The 13,296-nt window shown below is 45.4% G+C and overlaps 1 pseudogene; it reads left to right on the forward strand.

Annotated features, from left to right (window-relative positions):
• Positions 1-388: 388 nt before the first annotated feature.
• LOC119315644 lies at positions 389-8,959 on the forward strand (annotated as a pseudogene).
• The last annotated feature ends 4,337 nt before the right edge of the window (positions 8,960-13,296 follow it).

A 13,296-nucleotide genomic window follows, 5' to 3' on the forward strand; every position in this document is an offset into this window, starting at 1 on the left:
GGTGGCTCACCTGTCATTGACACATAGTTTTGCCGAAGCTGCCAAAGTTTTGGTGACTGCTTTGTCTACCTCCAAAATGAAAAGGGAAAAGGTCTGCAACGATTTATCGAACTACTCCTACTGTGGTGGGGTAATGTAAGTGTGAGTAAAATTTCCGCCTTCGAACAGTTTAAACTAAAATTTATGCCACACTTGCCATTTTGTGAGGTATAAGAGTAGCATCTTTGAAAGGCATAAAACTAGCGACTACAGCGGAATCGACAGGAGCCACCATGACAGCTATTCCCTCTGCTATAGTACTGTATTTGAAGTTTGCGTTTTATATGGTACAGTCTTCAACTGGTCGCTGGCCTATAAAATACAGAAGTTGCTGTGTTGGAAAGAGCAAGAGGCACAGTCCTTCCAGAGATACGTGCATTAGCAATGGAGAATGGAAGGGGCTGGTGAAAGGGATGAGATTGGACGCGAAGCTCACCATGGAGGTGCAGTGCAGAGTGGTGGCGAGCACAAGGACAGCACTACTGGTGACGAAAAAGATGAGGAATTCCAGGTGCAGGTATACTACTACATTTTTGTGCATTTCTAAGGTTGAATTAAGTTGTGTACTTGTTTCTGTTCAGTGTGAACTTTTTTGCTGCATGGTAGCAGCCAAGATGGAGGAAGTTCTTGGCTCATGTTGGGCCTGGAGCTCTTGTGGCCATTGGCTTCTTGGATCCTAGCAACTGTAAGCTCCTTTATTTTTGCTCAGAGCTGCATACCGTTTAGATACACTCTTTAACAAAAAGGAGACCAACTTTCAAGGTGGTAAAGCTTGTTTCTGATGTATGATTTGACAGTGGAAACTGACATGCAAGCTGGAGCTGACTTCAAGTATGAGGTAGTTTAGTTGCTGCCTTCTTGCCTCTGATGGGCACTACTGCACTAAAGGAGTTTTTTTGGGGGGTATCCAGAAAGGAAACATATATTTTGCAGCAGATTAGCTTTGCAGCTTTAGTTAAGTTTTAAGGAAGTGATAAGAATGCTCTTAAATTTTGCATCATGCGCCTTTTCTAAAAGACAATTCGTACAAATTTGGATGAGAGTACCACTTATGGCAGTTCGCTTAGTGATTGTAACCTGAGCCAGGGTCCGGTTTTTCAAATCCTTGGTGAACAAACTCGATTATAAACCCTGTTTTCAATGCTAAATTGCTTATTGCATATGTAGATCAAAACATTTCAAACACTTTTCCCCAGACTATCAATTGGTCAACATAGAACGACATGATATCTTATTTTGTAGAAGTACATTTACGTATAGGGCCGGTTTTATGCTACTCCGTCCGATCCATATTACTTGTCTTTTTGTCGGGATACGGATGTACATCCATATCTAGACAAATCTAAGACAAGTAATATGGATCGGAGGGAGTATAATATTACTGATACAAGAAACCTAGAGAAGTGATCAAGAGAAATAATTATTTATACCAATATAGAGTGAAAAGGTCTGTAAGAAAATGAAAGAAGAATGCACTCTACCGGTCATTTCTGTTTCTCTCCTTTTGTTCTACGTATTCAGCATTCTTTCTTTACTAATCTGATTTTATTTTAAAATTTACCATGATCAGCTTCTGTGGGTCATCTTAGTTGGGATGATCTTTGCGCTCTTTATACAAACAGTATCCGCCAACCTTGGAGTGAAAACCAGTACCTTTCGCTCAACTATCTGTCATGGTTTCTGCATATCAAATCTGCACTTATCGCTCAATCCTGTACAGGGAGGCATCTTGCTGAACTCTGCAGGGAAGAGTATCCCCACTTCGTCAATATTTGCTTATGGATCATTGCAGAGCTTGCAGTAATTTCTGATGACTTTTTCGGTAATTTCTGATGATATCCCTGAAGGTTGATCAGTACACCTTATTCGTTACTTCCATTTTATATTTCTTTTCTTTGCTGACTTTTACGTTTGACTAACATATTCTGTATCTACTGCAGTGTTGGGTACCGCCTTTGCATTCAACATATTGTTCAAAATTCCTGTGTGGGCTGGAGTTATCCTCACGGTGTTCAGCACCCTCTTGCTTCTTGGGGTGAGAGATTTGGTGTACGCAAACACAAACCCCTCCTTAGAATTTTTCAGCTATGTATATGTTACATGATCAACGTCGCGGTGGTTATCGTTGCTGGATCCATTTGTAGCGCTAATAATCTCTCTCCGGCCGATGCCGGCGCTTGTGGCGATCTTACTCTCCAATCTGCACCTCTGCTGCTCAGAGTATGCCATGCTTGAGCTGATGGAATGATCGTTCCAGTTTCAAAAGCGTTTGAAGTGCCTTATGTTGTGTAATGCGAAAGGAATAACCGTCAGACATCTGATGTTAGAGTTCTGCATTAAATCCTTGTTTAATTATCATCTTTGTTCCTTTCAGAATGTTTTGGGGAGATCAAGCTCTGTTGTGTATGCGGTTGCGCTGCTAGCTTCTGGGCAAAGCACCGAAATTAGTTGCACATTCGCTGGGCAGGTCATCATGCAGGTAATCATTCCTACTCCAGGTGTTATCCAGTTTATTTATGCAAACTATTCAGAGGCATTCTTAAGCATTATCTATGCCAGTGAGTATAGACATCTTCCCTTCCAATTATGGGCTATGTTACAGGGGTTTCTGGACATCAAGATGAAGAACTGGGTTAGGAACCTCATCACCAGGGTCATCGCCATTGCTCCAAGCCTTATAGTCTCCATTGTGAGCGGTCCGTCAGGCGCTGGCAAGCTAATCATCCTTTCCTCGGTACTCCTCCATGACCTTGTCATGGCTGGCAGGCGGGCCCTCATCAAGACACAAGCACTGACCAGTGGGGTCACCGTAGCAGAGAAGCAGAGTGGTGCATCAGTCGTGTAAACGTTACAGATGGACCGGTGTGGTTGGTGAGGCTGTTAAGTAGCCAGTCTGGTAGCGATCCAGAGGCATCAAGAATTATTGTAATCGAATAGACTAAGAAGAGAAGCTGTCCTTCTCCTTCCCGGCATCCTTCCTCTCTAAGAAATCCCCACCTACCTCCTTCCTCTCGATCTAGATCAGGCCCCTAACAGTTGGTATCAGAGGTCCAGTGATCCGGTGACTTGGAGACGGCATACCCCCGACCACGCTACACCAACAAGCAGGCCTTGAAGACAGCGGCCATGGAAGAGCAGCTCGCAGCGCTCATCCAGTCGGTCAAGGAAGGCCGGGCGGCTAACGAAGCTCGACTTGAAGCGATCCAGACCTCCCTCGAGCTATGACGCCCGGCGGTGACGAACCTGCAGAACCAGCTCGACGAGCTCCGCACCCAGGTGGGGCGCATCGCCCTCCACCCTGCGCTAGCAGATCCTCGAGCGCGGAAGCGGATTCCGCACGAGAAGATGTGGGTCTTCGGCAAGCGGCGCGTACTGGGGAGGAGCCCCCAGTGGCCGATCTGGGGCACCACGGGCCAAGTGGCCACGGCGTCATCAACAACTCCAGGGGCATGGTACACGGGGTGGTCACCACCCTGGCACCGCCTCCGGCCAAGGGTGCATTCTATCCTCCCATTGTCAATTCCAGTTCCCACAGCCTAGAGTTGAGTTGTGTTCCAGAGGACGAGTACCACCACTCGCACCAGTCTCGTTGGGCTCTTCCGAAGTTGGATTTTCCACAATTCGATGGGGAAAATCCACAATTCTGGAAATCCAAGTGTGAGAAATACTTCAATGTGTACGACATCCCAAAGAGATGTGGGTTCGGGTCTCTACACTGCACTTTACAGGCAACACAGCGCGTTGGCTGCAATTGCATGAGCTAGGCACGAAAGCATTCACTTGGGAAGAGCTTTGCACTGCTTTGTGCGGCAAATTCGAACGCGACCAGTACCAGGCGCAGCTCTGTCAATTTGCAGCACTTGGTCAGACAGGGACAGTGTCAGAATACATGACACGCTTTGAGGAATTGATGCATCAGATATTAGCTCACAACTCGGGGTTTGATCCTGTGTATTTCACCACCAAATTCGTAGATGGGCTGCGTGCGGAAATTAGAGCGGGTGTTGCATTACATCGACCTCAAGAATTGGATACTGCCTTTTCCTTGTCTCTCTTACGGGAGGAGATATTGGACGCGATGCCTCGAAGGGAATTCTGGCGTCCAGAACCTATGCGTGTTCAGCGGCGACCCCTGCTAGCACTGGCAGCGCCTCTACCGCGTGCAGTGCCGCCTCCTCCACCAGCCGTCGCAGAGGACAGGCGTGGCATCGACGGGGCACACGCAGCAGATCGGCGACCCGATCAAGGCCGGGGCGACGATTGCGTGGCGGTGCTTCGCAACTACCGCAGAGCAAGAGGGCTCTGTTTTAAATGCGGGGAACGCTGGGGCCAAGGCCACCAGTGTGCTGCCACGGTACAACTGCATGTCGTGGAAGAGCTATTGGATTTGCTTCAGGCTGAGGGGGATGATTGTCAGGAGCATGCAGCGGACGAAGAACAGCTCATGTCCATTTCTAAGTTGGCCACCATAGGGCAAACAACGCCTCGCACGGTCCGTTTGTTGGGGCACATTGACAAGCAAGAAGTTCTGATACTGGTCGATTCTGGCAGCTCCCATAGCCTCATCAGCGAGTCAGTAGCAGAGCGATTTGCCAATCGCATTTGCCAGTTGAAGCCGGTGACGGTCAGAGTGGCATATGGTGGCAAACTCACTTGCTCCAGATATATTCCAGAATGTCAGTGGCAGGCGCAGCCGCACAAGTTTACTATTGATCTGCGGGTGCTTCCTTTGGGCTGCTATGACATGGTCATTGGCGTGGACTGGTTGGAAAGTTGTGGACCAATGCTGATTGATTGGACTGAGAAAACATTGCAATTCCACCATCAAGGGAAACTGGTACAGATGCAAGGGTTACGTCAAAAAGTTAAGCAACCAGCACAGATCTCAGTTGAGCAATTAGAGCAAATGGAACAAGCGAACGCAATTGCAGGTGTGGTGATGCTCTGTCTGTCAGACCAACCAGAACAACAGGAACCTCTCCCAGCTGCTATCCAACGCGTCTTGGACCAGTTTCAAGTGGTGTTTGATGAACCGTCGGGACTGCCCCAACGGAAACCATGGGATCACGCCATTCCTCTGGTGGCAGGCGCGAAACCAGTGAATCTTAGGCCATATCGCTACACCCCGGAGCAGAAAAATGAGATTGAAGCACAAGTGAAAGAGATGTTGCGGCTGGGGCTTATCACACCTAGTGTTAGCCCGTTCTCTTCTCTGGTACTCTTGGTGAAAAAGAAGGATCACACTTGGAGATTTTGCGTGGACTTCCGGCATCTTAATGCAATAACCATCAAGTCGCGCTATCCAATGCTAGTGATCGACGAGCTCTTAGTTGAGTTGGCAGGTTCCACATGGTTCTCGAAGCTGGACCTCCGAGCAGGCTACCACCAGATCAGATTGTTGTCGGAGGACGAGCACAAAACGACTTTCAAGACCCACCATGGCCACTTCCAGTTTCGGGTGCTGCCATACAGCGTGACGGGCGGACCTCCAACTTTCCAGGGTACCATGAACATAGTGCTGTCACCCTTGTTGTGAGAAGGAGTCCTCGTGTTCATGGACGACATTCTAGTCCATTCTAGAACCTTGGAGAAACATGTGAGTCTATTGACGCAGGTGCTGCAACTGTTGCAGCAGAATGGGTTCTACGCCAAACGATCAAAGTGCGCTTTTACTCAGAGAAAAATTAGCTACTTGGGACACGTGATAAGTAAGCAGGGGGTGTCAACGGATGACATTAAGGTGAGCACCATGAGGGATTGGCCAGTACCTGATACAGTGAAGAAAACTACGTGGGTTTCTCGGGTTGGCAGGATATTACCGTAAGTTTGTCAGAAACTTTGGCATACTTAGTAAGCCCCTAACAGATCTACTGCGCAAAGGTGTGGTGTTTGTCTGGACACCCACAACCGATGTTGCCTTCTGTGCTATCAAGAAAGCTCTGATTAAGGCTCCGGTGCTGGCACTGCCAGATTTCTCAAAGACATTCATGGTGGAAACTGACGCCAACACAACAGGGGTCGGTGCAGTGTTGATGCAGGATTCCCACCTAGTAGCTTACCTCAGTCGAGCATTGGATCCTCGCAACCTGGGGCTGTCCGCATACGAGAAAGAGTGTTTGGCCTTGCTCCTGGCCATCGACCACTGGCGCCCATACTTGCAGCACGCGGAGTTCATGGTGCGCACGGACCAAAAAAGTCTCCTGCACCTGACTAACCAGCGCTTGAACACTCCCATCCAACAGCGAGCATTTACAAAGTTGCTCGGGCTGCAGTACGTGATCCAATACAAGGCAAGGATCTCAAACAGAGCAGCTGACGCCTTGTCCAGAAAAGAACACAGGCGGGACGCAGAGCTAGCAGCCTTGTCAGTATGGAAACATGTATGGTTGAAAGCAGTACGGGCAGGGTACCAGGAGGATGCTGCTACAAAAGAATTGCTAGCGCGCGTAGCGCTGAACCCAAGTGCTGAACCAGATTACCAGCTTCAAGGGGGGTGCTGAGATTCAAAGGGCGTGTTTGGCTGGGACCGGACACTGATACTCAACAACATGTCGTTAGGTCGTTGCATGACATCGCTATGGGCGGGCACTCAGGGTTTCATGCCAGATAAAACCGCATCAAACGCATGTTTGCTTGGAAGGGAATGAAACAGCAAGTGAAAGAGTTTGTCAAGCAGTGCCTGACCTGTCAGCAAGCCAAGACTGAGAGAGTCTCGCCGGCCGTGTTGCTTCAGCCACTCCTATCCCAAAACGGCCATGGGCAGTGATATCCCTCGACTTCATCGAAGGCTTGCCCAAATCCGGTGGCTATAACGCTATCCTGGTAGTGGTTGACAAAATCTCCAAGTACGCACATTTTATGCCATTGCGACACTCGTTCACGCCCCTTGACATCGCCAAGACCTTCATGCATGAGATTTACCGACTCCACGGGATGCCATTGGGGATTATATCAGACAGGGACCGCATCTTCACCAGTCAGGTATGGCAAGAGTTGTTTCGCCTATGCAGAACAAAGCTGAGGATGAGTTCTTCGTACCATCCGTAGACGGACGGGCAAACCGAGCGTGTTAACCAGTGCCCGGAAATGTACTTGCGTTGTTCAGTGCATTCCTGCCCTGGTAACTGGTCAAAGTGGCTCTTGTTGGCGGAATATTGGTACAACACCAGCTTCCACCCCCGCTCGGGCGCACTCCGTTCAAAGTGATCTACGGGCAACTACCATGGGAGTTCGGCATCGATCAAGTGGACAGCAGCACTGTGTCGGACCTGGCAGCATGGTTGCAAGAGCACGAAATCCTGCTGGACCACCTGCAACAACAGCTGAAGAAAGCTCGGGATCGAATGAAGAAACAGGCAGACCGCCACCGTACCGATCGGTCGTTTGAGGTTGGTATCGCGGTGTTGCTAAAGCTACAACCCTTCATTCAAACTTCCGTGGCGAGGCGGCCGTTCCAGAAGCTGGCCTTCCGTTACTACGGACCGTACAACATTCAAGCTAAAGTGGGTGCAGTGGCGTATCGACTTGACCTGCCAGATACCAGCAAGATTCACCCAATGGTGCATGTATCTTTGCTGAAGAAAGTGGTGGGAGCGACCGTTCCAGTCAGTGCAAAATTACCTCCACCTAACTCCGTTTTGCAGGCACCTCACTCTCCCAGCCAAGTGTTGGATTGCAAGATGGTTCGTTCTCAAGGAGAGATGCAGCTACGTGCCCTGGTGCAGTGGAGTGAACTACCGGTTGACTTGGCTACTTGGGAAGATCCAGAGAAGCTCTAGGAGAGGTTTCCATCGACACCGCCTTGGGGTCAAGGCGGTTCTCAAGGAGGGGAGAATGTCACGGCTGGCAGGCGGGCCCTCATCAAGACACAAGCACTGACCAGTGGGGTCACCGTAGCAGAGAAGCAGAGTGGTGCATCAGTCGTGTAAACATTACAGCTGGAACGGTGTGGTTGGTGAGGCTGTTAAGTGTCCAGTCGGGTAGCGATCCAGAGGCATCGAGAATTATTGTAATCGAATAGACTAAGGAGAGAAGCTTTCCTTCTCCTTCCTGGCATCCTTCCTCTCTAAGAAATCCCCACCTACCTCCTTCCTCTCTCGATCTAGATCAGGCCCCTACAGACCTCTTCCAGTTCCACCATAGTTAAAAAAATGGTCATTGCAATGGCTGATTAGTTAATCTGCAGTTACTACCCAAAGAAATAATAATCTCCAGGCTGATTGATGAGCTCGTGGTTCCTGATTTTTTTTCTTCTTTGATGTAGATGGTTCTTTCTTTTGAGATGTCGTTCGCTCCCATCCCTCTCCTCAAGTTTTGCAACAGCAGGAAGAAAGTAGGACCCCTCAAGGAGTCCATCTATGTAAGCCTCCAAACAATTTCAACACAAGAAACACAAAATTGCACAATCGACATTCACAAAAGTAACTGTTTATAACACAAAATTACACATAGAAAAAATTGTATGTCACATATTGCAACTTTAGAGATCAGAATTGCGAACACGCATATGATGATCAATGCATGGGTGCAGACGGTGATCATCGCGTGGGCCCTCAGTGTGGCACTCATCATCGTCAACACCTACTTCCTGGTATGGACCTACATAGACTGGCTGGCACATAACCACCTCCCAAGGTACACCAGCGCGCCGGTCTTTGTGGTCGTCTTTGCGCTCATGGCTGCCTACCTCGTCGCCGTTGTGTACCTGATGTTTAGGAAAGACATGGTGGTGACGTATGTACCAGTGGCAGAGAGGGTGCAGGGCCAGGAGGAGGCTGGTAGGGCACCGGTGTTGGCGTCCGGTGCAGACGGAGACCAGCCGATGCCGTACAGGAAAGACCTAGCCGATGCCTCAACCACTGGCGGAGCTATGTGCAACCCTACAGGTGCCATGCCTCCCCATCCTTTCCAAATTTACTGAAGAGTTTTTGTAGAGAGAGATTCAGATTGGAAAAATAGAGATGTTTTCCACTATCTTTTCTCTTTGCCCCCCCCCCCCAATCTTCCTGGTCAAGCTCCGCCGTTGGCCTCAATGTAGCTAGTATACCATGATGGATGACAATGTGCTCAATGGTGTCCTTTGCTTATGTGCTATAGTTATACTTCCCTCAAGCATGTTGTGCATCCTATACATGTTCAGTGCATACAAGTGTAATTACTATTGTGGTTGGTTGCATTTGTTGAAACATCCAGATGTGTGGTGGCCTGTATTTGTGAAGACATGCTAAAGTGAGAGTTTTTTTGGTAGGCTATATGTGTTAAATTATTTGTGAAAATGAATATTGTACACAATCTAGCAAGATTTTAGTATAAAATAATTATGTGTTGTAAATATTTTAAACATCTGAACATGGAAATATACTACGCCAAATGAGAAATGCTAGCACCAATTTTTCCCATGATGCCGCAGTTGCCTGCTTCGGGAGTCGGACCTAGGGTTTCCACCCGGCTTCAAGGTGGAATGAAAACCTCAATGGCACTTCCAAGGATATTGCCCACAATTTTCATCGTCACCGGAGACATCTATGGCCGTAGGTTTAAGCTAATCCACAATATGGGTCTGTCGTCCTCCCCTACCATCAACTCTCTGCCATGAAAACCATGAAGAATGGAAGCACCAGCGAGGGCCTTCCAACAAAAGGCAAGCGCCGACACTTCAACCACCACTTGGAGCCGTTGTCATGGCTTCCTTGCGGTTGTCATTGTCAGCCAACCACGACAATCTAAGAAGCACAAGAGCCCCCTCGCGCCGTCCACCATGAGGCTGATGGTTGTAGCCTGCAACATTCTCTGGCAGTGGTGGAGGTGCTTCTTTGTTGCTCTCATCGTCGGGGAGGGCGTGGATGCAGCTAAGTTTGTTGGAGAAGGTGGATGTTCCCTCATGAGAATCTGTCTTTGTCAAGAATTTCTCCTACTTAAAAAAGATGTAGTGTTGTGTCGTACACTCTTACTTCGTTTTTGGATTGCCCAGCCATTTCCATTAGTTTGAATTTTGGTTGTGTAGGCTAGTGCACGAAGCTTAACATGGTATCAAGGTCTAAAGTCTTCAGTTTAAGTCCTTGCTTTCGCAATTTCTCTAAAATTTGTTGATCCTCCCTCTATGTTCATGTAGAGGTCTCTTTAGCCATACCTCTGAGTCTATTCACGTATTGACTTCCCGCGTCACACCTGAGACGGGGTGTTGTAGTTTATATATGGATTGTGTAGCCCTTTTCATCAGTTTGGACTTTTAGTTGCGTTGGCTAGTGCATGAAGCTTAACCTTAGATATGCCCTCTCTCCCTCCTTTCTGTTTTGATTTTTTTTCGTCTCCCATCTTTGATTTGTTTTCATCGATATCGATTTTCTCCGAAAACCGCCTCAACTACCCCACCTCTTATTGACTTATCAAATAAAATCTTTTTTACACAATCACATTAATATGGGCATGTAGACCACTGACTAACCTATTACAATATTTATTCCCCTCTTACAGCACATGGGCAAGTTTATTTTATAATTGGTTAGAACATTACTCTAGGATTTTTAAACAATATAGATAAGTAGGTCCAGACTTCACATCCAACTATGGTAATTTCAAGAGTGAAGTGCATGGTAGGTCTCTAAACTATTTCAGGGGTGTCATGTAAGTTCTCAAACTATGAAAATCGGTATTCAGGTCCTCGAAGTGGAGTAAGTGTGTCATTTTGGTCCAAAATCTGTCCGACCCCGCCTTACCGGCCAGCTGGAGCCGTTAAACCATGACACGGCGGACAGGGGATCCCGCAAGGTAACGGCTGGTGACGGAAATATGCAAATAAATTCAAATAAATTACAGGGAATGATAAATGCATTTTACTCCAAATAAATTAAAATTCATGGTTTCCAAAATTGTTTGCGGATATGGAAAAAAATTCATGACTTTAAAAATGTTCGCGGAAGACAAATTTGAACATGTGTTCGCGAACCACAAATTAATGAACATTCAAAGTCGCAAAAGATAAATTTGGTAATTTTAGCGCTATTTTTAAAGTCGTGAACATTTTTTTCACTATTTATGAATATATTTTGAAACCTTGAACATTTTTTAAATTCCTAAACTTATTATCAAATTCATGGACATGTTTTAACCATGAACATCTTTGTAAATCTGTGAACATTTTATATTCACAAAAAGTAACAATTTCTAATTTTAAAAAATGAACATTTATTAATTTTGTGCAAATATTTTTTCAAATTCATCATTCGCCAACATTTTCTCCATATTCGTGAACATGTTTTTTGATTAGTGAACATATTCATTCGTGAACAATATTGGTGGTCTGTGAACATTTTCTTTTCTTTTAAAATTTATCATCCGTAACATTTTTTTAAATCATTAATATTTTTTTCAAAATTCATTGTGTCGCGGACATTTTTTGAAGCCACACACTTTTTTCCATATTTCCAAACAATATTGGTCGTTCCCAAACATATTTGTATATTTATTGTCCATGAATACTATTTTTAAAGGTGCAAACATTTATTTCATATTCACGGCCTTTTTTTGTTGTTCGCGTCATATTTTAAGATTTATTTTTCATGAATATATTTTCTTTTCTAATAAAATTTATCATTAGCAAACATTTTCTTAAGTCGCGAACATTTTACCAAATTCATCTTCACATTTTTTTCTTAAAATTCATCATTCGCCAACATTTTTTTAAAGTAGCGAACATTTGTCCATATTTGTGAACATTTTTATAAACTAACAAACATTCTTTTAAATTCGTTAACATTTTTCCATATCCGTGAACATTTTTTTGAAACAATGAATTTGAATTTATTTGCATATTTTCGTCACCGGCCTTTACATTGCGGGCCCCCCTTCTAACATGTCATGGGTCAATGGCTCCAGCTGGCTAGCCAGATGGGGTCGGACAGATTTTGGACATGAATGACACACTTACTGCACTTCGAAGACCTGAATGTTGATTTTCATAGTTTGAGGATCTACATAACACATCTGAAATAGCTCATGGACCTATAATGCACTTCACTCCAATTTCAACTAGTATTGTTTTCTGCTTAAGGTTCATAATATTTCTTTAAGGGGGTATACTAAGAATCCAGTTTTACAACCTTCCAAAAAGAAGATAATATGGGCTACATCTTAAGGCAAGACATATGTTGATTTGTTAGCAAATCAGTACCAGATTTAACATGGAATCTATTTTTATGGAATGCATTTGGTATTGTAAGCGTTCATTTTGTCCTAAACTTGGTCAATGTCTAAAGTTTGACTGTGACCATATTCGATATGCAATATAATTTGGCAAGGAGGGAGTACGTGAACTAAATATTTGGCCATGTCCCCGGTGTTGCCTCCCAGGGCTTAATTAAGCTCCAAGTGGGAGACCGAGATAAAAGTAAGGTGCAAGGGTAATATTTTCTTTGATAAGAACTATATAGAATGTTGGTCAACTACCCCACCTGCCACTAGTAAAGTAGTTTAGAATACATGCTCTTTTTTCTTCATGACTAGTCTCGATGAGGAGCCCCAAGAGATGGCAAGCAAAGAAGGGGGAAATCAAAGAAAGAAAAGGATCATGATGAAGCCATCAACAAGCAGAGGAAGATGCAAGGACAGATAGAAGGGTTATCACACGGAAGATTGCTACTACACCTTCCTTAGGGCAAGCATTTTAACTAGGTTGTTGCCTTGCCTGCTATGAGACTCTTGTTAGGTTTATGGTATGTGTTGCTTAAGTCTTGGAGGACATATTTCCTTTATGGGTCATTTATTCAGCTAGTGATTGATGTTTTTGTTGAGGCTATTCATAACATAGTGCACATGTTGGCAGTTTGGATGATTTGGTTTGTGTACTTCACTGACTACCTTGAGCCGTGGTGATATGGTATTTTTTAATCTGCAACCTAGTTACCATAAATATGCAACACTGGGAAATTTTCATCTGGAGCATTATGAGCCTGCTCCAAGGACAAGTGGTTGCATATCTTGGATAAGGTTGAAGAAAATGCATATGATATGGTGTGTTTTAAGGAGATTAAGAAATAATCCTTTGACATGGACTTCATTGTGAATCAGATGCCTCATATGATGGTTTCATTGATTCTTGTTGACCTGAACATCAATGAATTTTCCAAGGATAGGGTATGTCAATGCTCTGTACTATAAATTCCGCCTTACCTAGATTTTAGTCTGTCCCCCGCCATAGTTCTTAACTACTAAGGCACATTTGTTTGCCATAACATATGTGTGGAGCGTGAATCGACAGGC

The sequence above is a fragment of the Triticum dicoccoides genome, chromosome 6A (assembly GCF_002162155.2).
Source record: "Triticum dicoccoides isolate Atlit2015 ecotype Zavitan chromosome 6A, WEW_v2.0, whole genome shotgun sequence".
NCBI classification, from domain to species: Eukaryota; Viridiplantae; Streptophyta; class Magnoliopsida; order Poales; family Poaceae; genus Triticum; species Triticum dicoccoides.